A 12,479-nucleotide genomic window follows, 5' to 3' on the forward strand; every position below is an offset into this window, starting at 1 on the left:
TTTGAGCGGTGATGTGGAGTTGAGCGGTGATGTGGAGTTGAGCGGTGATGTGGAGTTGAGCGGTGATGTGGAGTTGAGCGGTGAAGTGGAGTTGGGCGGTGGTGTGGAGTTGAGCGGAGGTGTGGAGTTGAGCGGTGGTGTGGAGTTGAGCGATGGTGTGGAGTTGAGCGGTGGTGTGGAGTTGAGCGGTGGTGTGGAGTTGAGCGGTGTTGTGGAGTCGAGCGGCGGTGTGGAGTCGAGCGGCGGTTTGGAGTCGAGCGGCGGTGTGGAGTTTGAGCGGCGATGTGGAGTTTGAGCGGCGATGTGGAGTTTGAGCGGCGATGTGGAGTTGAGCGGCGATGTGGAGTTGAGCGGCGATGTGGAGTTGCTCGGCGATGTGGAGTTGAGCGGCGATGTGGAGTTGAGCGGTGATGTGGAGTTGAGCGGTGGTGTGGAGTTGAGCGGTGGTGTGGAGTTGAGCGGTGGTGTGGAGTTGAGCGGTGGTGTGGAGTTGAGCGGTGGTGTGGAGTTCTACATCCATGACAGCAGCCTCCAGTCAGCAAGCTTTCATAACCCTTAGCCACTGGCATGGCCTCCGGTGGGTTAAGGGCAGGCACACGTCAACGCAAGGGTTCATTTGAATAAGCCCACCATATAACATAACATGCATATTTGTAGAAGGTGGCATATTGCATGTTTGTTTTAAGCCAGCTCAGGTGTACTCATGTTAGCAAACTCGCAAGATTGAGAGGATGAATCGACTCTCTGGAATTTTATCCTGGGGCCAGCAGTTCAACCACAGTTGCCGGCTGTGGAAGTGAGTGCGCATTTCATCCAATAACCGCACATGGCCGTGCATAATAAGCACAGGAGGAGAGACAGTTCCACCAATACAGTCGGGTGGGAGATGAGGGCCCAGAGAACCCTTTTTACAAATGCTGAGTTGTATAACTCAACCTGACTTTTCTCTATTAAACTGTCAATTGTGTCTTGTGGAAATTATTGCCACTACCTGTAATTGCCACTGCACGCATTCTCCTACCTCGTGTGTGTTTTTTTTTTAAATATGAAACACTCCAGTTACTTCTAACGTGACAACGCTGCTGTGCGCGTCCATGCTGTGTTGGAGGTGGGAGGGTTGTTCTTAATGATGAAAGTGGGCACCGTGGCACCCATGCATATTAAATATATGCGCATAGCAGCCAATGAAGTGGGCAACGTGGCATTTAGAAGAAAAAGGGAGAGAACAACACGAGTGGTGGGGGAACGCACGCACGACCAAAAGACACTATACAGAAATGCAACTGAACTGATTAAAAAAGTGTGATTAATTAACAATATGTGAACTTACAAAGTGAAGGCGGATTTGTGCCATGGCGGAGCGGGGAGAACTCTGGGGGTGGAGGGAGGAGGTCGGGCAGAGCAGCAAATGCTGCGGAGGAGGAGTGAGTATTGAAGAGGCATTGCCGCCTCATTAAGGGAAAGGTTGTGTTTGCGACGAGTGGGGAGGGGGGAAGGCTCTTAATGCAAAGCAAGAGAGGAAAAGCAAACAACTTTAACAAGGGTTTCAAAGTGACAACGCTGCTGTGCGCGTCCATGCTGTGTTGGAGGTGGGAGGGTTGTTCTTAATGATGAAAGTGGGCGCCGTGGCACCCATGCATATTAAATATATGCGCATAGCAGCCAATGAAGTGGGCAATGTGGCATTTAGAAGAAAAAGGGAGAGAACAACACGAGTGGTGGGGGAACGCACGCACGACCAAAAGACACTATACAGAAATGCAACTGAACTGATTAAAAAAGTGTGATTAATTAACAATATGTGAACTTACAAAGTGAAGGCGGATTTGTGCCATGGCGGAGCGGGGAGAACTCTGGGGGTGGAGGGAGGAGGTCGGGCAGAGCAGCAAATGCTGCGGAGGAGGAGTGAGTAATGGAGTTAATGGGTGAGGAATAGAGGAAGCCGGATGGGGGCGGGAGAGCCTGGTGGCGGGGCGGGAATGCGTGTGAGGGGAGAAGTGTGGCAGGCAGATGTGCGGAGGGAAGCCGGATGGGGGCGGGAGAGCCTGGTGGGGTCAGGCGGATTAGAGAGATGCTCGTGCTTGTGTGGTCACGTGACCCGCTTTTGTGTTCACGTGGCCTCACATGCACTGTGAAGAAACCACAGTGGTTTCACTAGTCGATCAAGCCCTTGAATTTTCGCCTATTCCATTCGCAAGCGAATGGTAATAGGCGAAACCTAAAAAGGAGCTAAAACACCACCAACAAGTTTATTAGGTGGGGAGGAGACAAAAGAGAACTCAAGCACAGTAAAAATAAACGCTGACCAGTTTGATCTGCTAGTTAGTATTATGTGTGCCAAAATAGGAAATCTAATTAAACCTCTAACAGAAAAGCTAGATTTTATCTCTAATGAGGTTTCTAGGTTAGGTGACCAATTATCTGCCCATATTGAATTGACGAAGAGAACTAGGCCCGAGGATGAAGGACATAGGGCCAGTAACATTGCTCTAAGTATATCTAACCCAGCTGTTGATTGTAGTGGGGAGACGAACATGATAGAAACGGGCAAGCCTAATCCCCAATCGACAGGATGCCAGAAGAACCGGGTAGTAGTAGAACCTGTGAGCGACCCGGCGTGGAAAGAAGTCAAGAGAAGCCATACCATAAACCTACCCCCTGATTGTGCCCCATATGTGGTCGTTCCAACAAATGTCCCACCCTTTGAACAACATTTGAACCAGAACCAACAGGAATCGCATGATTCCCTTAAAAATAAAACTGTGTTCTGGCTCCATAAACAATGTGGGTTCCCTACGAACTATTCAAATCAGATTCTTACCAATAGAAGGGTCAATTGGATTGGCAACTCTCGAAAAAGCAGTGGAGGCGACTGTGTTATTGTTAATTTTAAATATCCTCAACATGTTGCTACTACCTTGCTAAGAGCGGCTTCACTACCATATTTTGAGAAGGGTATATGTTTACGCCCACTAGGTTTCTTTTATAGTCACATCATTAATGGACCCTCCGACAAAGAAAGAGGAGGCCTCTCTACCCCTAACAAACATACCCATTTACGTCCTGCATCTGAGGTACCAGTGTTAAATCGCTACCAAGCCCTAAGCACCTTAGATTAACGACTGACTCGGCCAAGATTGTTGTTCCAACCCTGAGGTGATCCCAGCTTGCCAGGTTGTTGAAGTAAGAGAACAATCTGTAGATCCCGGACCATTACCTATGGTCTATACGAGTGTAGAAGTAGTCAATAGAGATATGCTAAATGGTGATCATAAAGCAGGGGCTGTACAACCTGAAGTCCCATTTCAGATAGTATGGGGATTGGGGGTAAAAATGGCCTATCTGTCGTTAGCTGGAATATCGCCGGGTTGAACTCCAAGGGCGATGTCCTGGGCTGGATGAATTTGATCAACCTCTATGACATTGTTTGTTTTCAGGAAACGTGGTGTACGGATTTTGTTAACTATGAGGGGTTTGTCTCATATAATCTATTAGCACAGGGTTCTATGTCAGGAAGAGCCAAAGGCGGACTTTTGCTTTTAGGTTCTATTAATCAGTCTATAACTGTAAAAAGGTATTTGACTGTGTGTGCTCATGTACAGATTCTTTGGTTGCATGAGAGACAAGGCCGTAATGTACTCTTCTTAATTTTTATAATAATATTTTTGATAACACTAGGATGCAAGTTGTGAAGGACCTGGCCGTTGCCATTGATAATTTGATTGCAGGATCGAATGTCTTTTTTGATTTTTTTTGGGTGGTGATTTTAACATCCCGATTTGTGAAATGTCAACTCAAAAAGTCTGTGGGTTTAAAAACAATGTTGGTCTGGATGATCTGCATTTCCGCCATAACAGTTACGGAGAAACACTTAATAAATATATGGGTGACCATGACTTCGAAATTTTAAACTATTCAAAAGATGAAAATGGTCAGACTGTCCCTACGTTTAAGAATCGGTACACTAGTTCAATCATAGACCATGTAATTGTTTCTTCTAACATTGTTCCCTACTGTCTGGCCCCTAGGATAGAAGTCTCATCTTTGAGTGATCATAATTGTATTATTTTAGAAACTACACTTTGGGGAGGTAGGCCTGTCTGTCCAGGGAGAACAGTAACGAATATTGAACCACATAGGCCTAACGGAGTAAGACTGAGATGGAAAGGGGAAAATCTGATGAACTATTGAGCTCTATTGTTAAAGAGTGCCTTGCAGATATTACCCTCATCCTAAACAATAATAATGAACCAGACCGGGTTTTAGGTGTTTTTAATGGTATTAACAAACGCATAGATGCTAGGTTCACTAGACCTGATAGAGTGCAAGCTAAATATGGACTGGGTTGGTTCGACCATACTTGTACCACACTCTTAACGGAATTAAAACATGCATTGACGTTAAGCCCAAGGGATACAAAATTATTAACCAAGCTGAGATCAGATTACAAATCCGCTCTGAAACGTAGGAAAGGTGAGTTGCAGCAGCAGGCGAGGGAAACTCTTAATCAAGCCGCTGAACTGTCTAATGGTGCCCTTTTTTGGGCTACGGTCAACTCCCCTTTCCTCAAGGAGGAATCTATCCCGGAACTTACCTCGAATGTTTCTAGCAAGGGGTGGGTTTCCCATTTTTCTATGATTTTTAAATCTGATAACTGCTATGAAACCAACCCTAGTAACTGGCCGATTGTACCTTTGGACATTACTGTCCCTGAGGTCGAACTAGGTATCTGCGTAAGCAAGGGGGGGAAGACCCAGTGGCCAGACGGGGTACCCATCGATGTCTATAAAGCAGCCCCGGAGATGTGGAGCCCACTTCTGGCTATTGTTTTTAATGTAGCTGTATGTACCGAGGCCCCCATGACCTGGGGAGAGTCAATTATAATCCCGATACACAAGAAGGGCAACAGGTCAGATGTTAAAAACTACCGCCCCATCTCTCTCTTAGACTCCTCAGTTAAGATCATGAGTAGAGTAAGGTTAGTTAGATTGGAAGAGTGGGTGGAGAGAATGGGGGCTTTGACCAATAGCCAGTACGGATTCCGGAAAGGACGAGGTACACTCGATCAGTGTATAAATTTAGATCTACTGATCGGGAAGTATACCCAGTCCAAACAAGGTTCACTTTATCTCTGCTTTGCAGACTTAATGGTATTAACAAACGCATAGATGCTAGGTTCACTAGACCTGATAAGAGTGCAATCTAAATATGGACTGGGTTGGTTCGACCATACTTGTACCACACTCTTAACGGAATTAAACCATACATTGACGTTAAGCCCAAGGGATACAAAATTAATAACCAAGCTGAGATCAGATTACAAATCAGCTCTGAAACATAGGAAAGGTGAGTTGCAGCAGCAGGCGTGGGAAACTCTTAATCAAGCCGCTGAACTATCTAATTGTGCCCTTTTTTGGGCTACGGTTAACTCCCCTTTCCTCAAGGAGGAATCTATCCCGGAACTTACCTCGAACGTTTCTAAATATGGATTATTTATAACTATATAGATATATATATATAAATATAAAGCTGTGCTTTCGATCTGGTGGACCATTCCATCTTATGGCCAACCCTGTTACAGCTTGGGACACCGGAGGGCATAATCTTCTTTCTGGCCAGGTTATATGAAAAACTACAAACAAGCGTGCGCTATAGCATTAAAGGAGAGTGTACCCCTAAATTTAGTGTCAATAGAGGTATTAGACAAGGCTGTGTTCTTGCCCCCTGTCACGGGGTACCGAACTCCCCTTTGCGGTCCCCCGTAACTGAATCTCCATCTCATCAACAGGACTGGTCCGGGCCCTTTAAGGACAGCCTGGACTTCCCGGACCTTGACTCCACCCCTATGATGACGGAGTTTGTCGGCCTATCAGAACTGGCCTCAGGGGAAAGAAAGGCGGACCCGGAAGACGCGAACGGAGGCGAGGTACAACGCGACTTTGAGCGGAGAAGAGGAAGACGGCGAGAAGAAGACCGGACTGAAACCATGGACCTGGAGGACGTCGGAGCCGGGAGTGCTGGCAGCGGAGCCCGGGACCTGGAGGACGTCGGAGCCGGGAGTGCTGACAGCGGAGCCACGGACCTGGGGGACGTCAGAGCCGGGAGAGCGGATAGCCGAGCCAAGGGTTGAGAGAACGTCTCGGAGACTCCACCGCAGGAGAAGCCAGGAGGCCACCATCCCCTCGCATCGCCCAGCCACGCTCAGGAAGACGCGTTGCTAAGCCAGGTATGGGGTCGCTTCAGAACCCTCCTAAGACTTAAGAGGGGGGGGGCGGGTAGCAGAGGGAGGAGGGAGGGACTATCATAAGGGCACCATTTCCTTTTGAGCACTGAGCACCGCACTCATCGGGTTAGTGTTCTGTCTTGGGACAAATGGTAATGGTATATTCCTTTCTCACTAATGTTACCCGCACACCCTACCCCATAACCAAAAATCGGTTATAGAGCTGTGAGTTAACAGCCACGTTTCCTTTCTTTTTTCATTGTACACTGGCGAGACGGTGAGGAGAAAAGAAAACCGATCAAGCTGTGGACTTTATCGAAGATCAGCTGCAAGAAGCCTACCCCTCATTTAAATGTGACGAGTTGAACTTGCTGTATAAACCGACTAATAAAAGAAAATTAGTTATCCCACACTTCAGTATTGGCTCCTTCTCTCCTTCTAGACCCTCAAGGTTACACCCCCCTGCTTTTTACCTTATTTATTAATGAAATTGACGCAGTTTTAAAAACTATTAATGCTGATGCCCCCCAGATCAAAGGGGTCATAGTGCCGGTGTTACTATACGCGGATGATGCCGTGCTACCATCGAGAACACCTATTGGTCTACAGCGTTTGATTGACAGTTTCTCTGTTTTTATTAAGGACAGGAAACTGGTCATCAACAAAGGAAAAACACATACCATGACCTGTGGGGCCAAAAGAAAGTTGTCTAATGCTTTTTTTATTGATGGCCAAAAAGTGCAACATGTAGACAAATTTTGTTATTTGGGAATAACCTTCTCAAAAGATAGAAAATGGTCTAAAGAATTTACCAATGTCCGTAACAAAATGGCTAAGAATGCTCACGGGGTTTTTAGATTTGCGGCTAAGATCGGAGACAGACGTACCAGGGATATGCTTCAGATTTACCAAGCCAGAAGTGTGTCAATTGCTTTATATGGGGTTGGAGTTTGGGGACACTGCTGTGACTATAGCCTGCAGACGGAGGAAAATTCTTTCCTGAAAAAGCTTCTCTGTTTACCAACTCTGTTGATCCATAGAGAACTGGGGATTAACTACCTGATGGATTTGTTATCCCTAAGGCCTCTTATGGTTTGGCGTTCCATCTGGTTAAAGGAGGAGACAGCTTTTAATAGATCTGTTATAGAGGACTGTCTCGCCTTAGACAATTATTCCAAAATCCCCTGGTTAAAATATATTGTCAACTGTTTTTTAGAAATCTTTGATATAAATATTATGGCCGATCCATGTGCTGGCACCACAATACCCAAAAGTGAGATGAAGTCAACATTTTTAGCATATAGAATGAGGAGGCGGTTATCAAAGACCGAGGTTTTGTCTGTTTTACAATAGCCATATTGTTAATGAAGGTTATCCCCTATATTTAGCTATGGTGACCAGAGCATCCCATAGATTTGTACTTATTAGACTTAGGTTCGGGCTGGTACACCACCTGGTGGCATCGCCCCACCTTTAAAACTATCCGACCGGACCCTGTCCATGTGTTGGTCTATCAAAGCAGAGCACCTTGCACTTTTTAGGTTTCGCACTGCGAACTGATCGCGAAGCGATCGTCGCTGCGAGACTCTATTGTAATAATTTCTGCTTACAAGGAGTCAAGGGAGACAGGAGACAAGTGATGTGCACGCGCAACCTTGCGGAATCGGATCAGGTCGCGCGCGCGTTCACAATCTCCTGTCTCCCTTGGCTCCTTGTAACTTGTTACTTGGATCCTTGTGTCCTTGTTACTTGGAGGCCCTTGGTGTTAATGAAGGTAGTTGTTTTCCATTTGCTGCAGTTACACGTGTTGAGCAGCTTGTAAGCATGGGAAATCATGCTAAGAAGAGGAGGTTCTCTGACTCTTCCTCCTCCAGGACTTCACCTTAAAGGGGGCACAAGAGGGGAAGGATAAAGATTATCCTACAGAGAAAGTCAGTAATTATAGCTTCTCAACCCACTACTCCTGCCAATAAGGAATAACAGTCTTCTAATTCCTGTTCTTAGAAACAGGAAGGTGACCAGCTGATTCTCTCTGAATTAAGGGGCAAATATATGGATAATTGGATGTTGCCTGAAATCATGTTGCAGATTAAGCAGAATTTTGGGTTCCCTGTTGAAGATGTACCCAGTACCTCATAATAACCAGTTTGAAGCAATTTCAGCAGCCTGTATCCTTGGGACTTCTCATTCACCAACATGCTGTGGATGTGATAAAAAGGAACTGAAGATATCTGGATAAAATGAGTGTTACTAGGCTTTAGACACTTGTAAGAGGTAGAGAAGACTAAGCCGGAATCAGTTTTAGTGGATTCCTTTGTGGCCAGTCTGGTGGGTGGATATCCATGGCAAAGTAAAGTTCCATAAAGACAACACGGAAAAGAATATTGACTCAACACTGAAGAAATCCTTTGCTGGATGGAGCCCATTTAGCAACGGGAGCAGGGATATATGGGGCATATGCTACCACGTCCCTTATTACAAACATCTAAGTGCTTTTCAAGGAGGTACATGAGGGCGACCGAGGGATTCAGCACTTCTTAGAGCATTGGAGAAGCAGGTAGAATGTTTATCCTATATCTCTCTCGATGAAGTGGGACCTTCAGCACAGACTGAAGGAGCCATTATTCTGGCCAGAAGAAACGTTTATTTGAAGGAGTGTCATACAGATGTAGCACATAAATCAGTGGCGTTGCATATGCCATTTCAGGTAGACTGGAACAGACCTGGAAGATAAATTACATACATACATGTTGGTGGGTATGTCTCAAGTTTACAATGCTTTTTTTCAAAGTCTCCCTTTTGTCAGCCCTCAAGAAGGACTGGGCAACAGTAGCAACAACAATTATTTTCTTTTTCCAGGAGCTCAAAAAGGAAAATCAGGATCTCCCGCCAGAAACTAGAGCTCCTGACTATGCCACAGAAAACTCTCCTCAAACTGTGGGCAGAAGAGTACAATTTTTCCAAGCAGCTTAGGAGGAATCTACTTGCGATGCCTGCGTGCATCAAGTGGTGAAGGAAGGGTCCCCTACAGAGTTTTTGGAGACACCATTAGTTTCTGGGATCATAGCTATGCAGAGCCTTGGGATTTAATAAGGAAGGAGGGGTTGAAAGCAGAACTTCACAATTTACGAGTGAAAAGAGCTGTTGTTCCAGTCCAGAGACAGGAGAGGGGAAAGAGAGTTTATTCAAGGATAGTCGTCAATCCTTAAGCCTTCAGAAAGTTAAGCTTAATTATAGACCTGAGAAGAGTGAACAAGTGGATGTTGAGAATTCCTTTGAAAATGGAGATTTTACAGAGGATTATTCCTTAAATTCATGATATGGGTTTCATGATCACAAATGATCAAACGGATGCATACTTACACATTCCTATCATATAGATGCATCAGAAGGATCTCAGGGGTTTTAGTGTAAAGGTGTTGCCCTGTCGGATCAAGTCTGCCCCAAGGGTGCTTATAAAGGTGATGGCTCCGTTGGTGGCATTTCTTCGTCTGCAGGGATCAAGTGTATTTCACTTTCTTGACTGGCTCCTCTAGGCTCTATCAAGAGAGGAGGATGAATTCAGGGACACATGGCCTCGTATGTGTTGCGGATCCATTAAGTGAGACTTTTTATGGGGGTCTCTTCAAACAAATCCAGGACAACTCCTTGTAACAGACCTAATCAGAGGACGGCTACAGTGGTGGCTGAAACAAGAATCTTTGAGCAAGAGGTTTCCTCTACAATCATCTCCAGAGATAGCAATAAAAATGGATACCAGCCCTTTAGGTGAGGGGACATTGGTGGGGAGCAAGGAAGCCCAGGGAAGATGGTCAACAAAGGACAAGAAAAGGACATCGAATTGGAAGGAATTATCAGCTATCCTTCAAGCAATTCTGTATTGCTGTATGAACATTCTAAATCATCATATGATTGTCAGGACAGACAACACAACAGAAGTGTCATATGTAAACAGAAGGGGGGTCTACTTTTCTCAGTCTGGCTGCATTAAAGTTCAGAGGTTGGGCATAGAATCATAATGGGGTAGGAAACTATAAAAGCCGAAAATTAGCAGAGGCTTCTTATCTTCCCAAAACATTTATCTCATCCCACTTTTGTTCTCGCAAATATGCCAGAGGTTTGGCACTCCGCTACAGAGGTATTTCTCTCGATCGAAGGATCCAGAAGCATGGGGGTTAGATGCGCTTCCTTCAACTTGGCCTCCTCGGCTGCTGCATGTGTTCCCATCTATTCCACTTATCCCTTGACTTACTGAGATACAGAAGAAAACAGCGGAGGTCCTAGTGGTAATCTCATGTTGGCCCTGTCGCCTCTAGCTTCCCCTCTAACGTTTTTGGCCATTCTTCCTATCTGGAGAATCCCGTAAACTCCCTGTCCTCTCGGATCAGTGAGGTTTCTTCCTCTTCAGAAGCTGGCTCTATCCGTCAGGTGGTTGAGAGGACTGGGCTTTGGAGGAGGGGTACCAGATTGTATATCAGGAATCATTCTGGGTTCCAGGCGCCACTCTAATTTAAAGCACTACGACAAACACTGGTGGAATTTTCAGGAATGGTGCTCCTCTAGATCTCTGTCCCAGTAAAGTGTGAGATTGCTGCTATTGTACAATGTCTGCTGGATGGTTTTCAGAAAGAGTTGGCTGTTACAACCTTAAGGGCCCAGTGGGAAGCCATCCATCAAAGCATTCAGAGACCCTTGGTCTGGATTTAGCAAAGATTTTGATTTAGTTTTGAGTCTACTGCAAAGTTTTCTATTTTACGACCTACCGTTAGACCTGATCGTCCACATTGGGATCTGAATCTGGTCTCTAAGGCTCTGCAGGAAGTACTCTTTGAACCTCTCAATTATTATTGATTTAAAGTACTTGTCATTTAAGTTGACATTTTCTATTGGCTGTTGCCTCAGCAAGGAGATTTGGTGAGCTTGGTGCCTTCCTATGTAAACTTCCTTTGGTAAAGATACTGGAGGATGGAGTTTTGTTTAAACACAATCAGACTTTTCTCCCTAAGGTGGCTTCCAAGATGCATAGGAAACTGTGTTTTTTCCATCACCATCTTCTAAGGAGGAGGAGCTCTCTCGTTTACTGGATGTAAAGAGGGCAGTGGAAATTCATCACCATAGATCTTCTGGGTATAGGAAATCGGGAACATTTCTTTGTGACTTTTGGTAGAGTTAGCAAAGGTCAGAAGGCATCTAATATCGTGTTGTGTAGATGGATCATAGCAATGAGTGTCATAGCGTACTCTTTAGCTAATGTCCCTTTACCTGATGGAATACAGAGAAAATCCACTAGGAGGGTGGCAGCCTCATCGCCAGAAGCCCAGGCAGTTCCTAGGTCAGACATTTTTCAGACAGTCACTTAGGCTTCAGCTGAAACGTTTGTTAAACACTACTGTATTGAGAATGTAATAGAGGACAAATGCTTTGGGGAAAATGTGTTAAATGCATTTTTTTCTGCACAATTTGACTCTGTATTAGGTTCACTGAATAAAACTGGGCCTGCGTGACTAATGTATTGTTTCAATTATGTGTAAATTTAAGCTAGTTGGTTAAGTAGCCCAGCTTAAGCTTGGGTAATCCTAAAAAGTAATGATGGGGACATGGGACACAGGGATAATGAGATTTATAGCTCAGTAACTTTCTCTTCTTTTCTTCTTTTTTTCTCCTCCATCTCATCTGGATATCAAAATCATTACAGCGCGGGGATGCCTTCGGGTCACCAGGCGCTCTACAAGTCGTTAAAATAAATAAAATAAATAAATAAATAACTGGGCAGAAGGATTACACCACATCCTGCCCTTTGTCAAAGTCATCTACAAGGCTTTACATCCATAGAACAGAAGCTTAGCAGGCATAATATAAAAACAGTTAATGAAACAAAAATCTGTGGCTTCACTGCTGTAGTTACCCAAAGGACAGGGAGGAGCTCACATCACTTCCTGAAAATAGTAAGCCCCAGCCTAGAGACACAAAACCTAGGGCACCTACTGCCTTTGGGACGGAGGACAGAAGGCTGGACTGTGTCAAGGAAGAGTATGTAACAGCCTATCATCATTCAGATGTCAATAAATCAGAGTTTGATAAAATGAATGCCAACTAGTTAGATAACCCTAAATATCGGTTTTTTAATGCCAAGATACCCTAAGAGGTGAGCTTGTGCTTTACAAATACAAATTATGTTATGACTGACTAAACACAACACACTAAATCAATGTAACAGCTTTATTGTAACAGACAAAGTCCATTTCATGCAAGCACG

The sequence above is a fragment of the Lissotriton helveticus genome, chromosome 12, assembly GCF_964261635.1.
Source record: "Lissotriton helveticus chromosome 12, aLisHel1.1, whole genome shotgun sequence".
Classification (NCBI taxonomy): domain Eukaryota; kingdom Metazoa; phylum Chordata; class Amphibia; order Caudata; family Salamandridae; genus Lissotriton; species Lissotriton helveticus.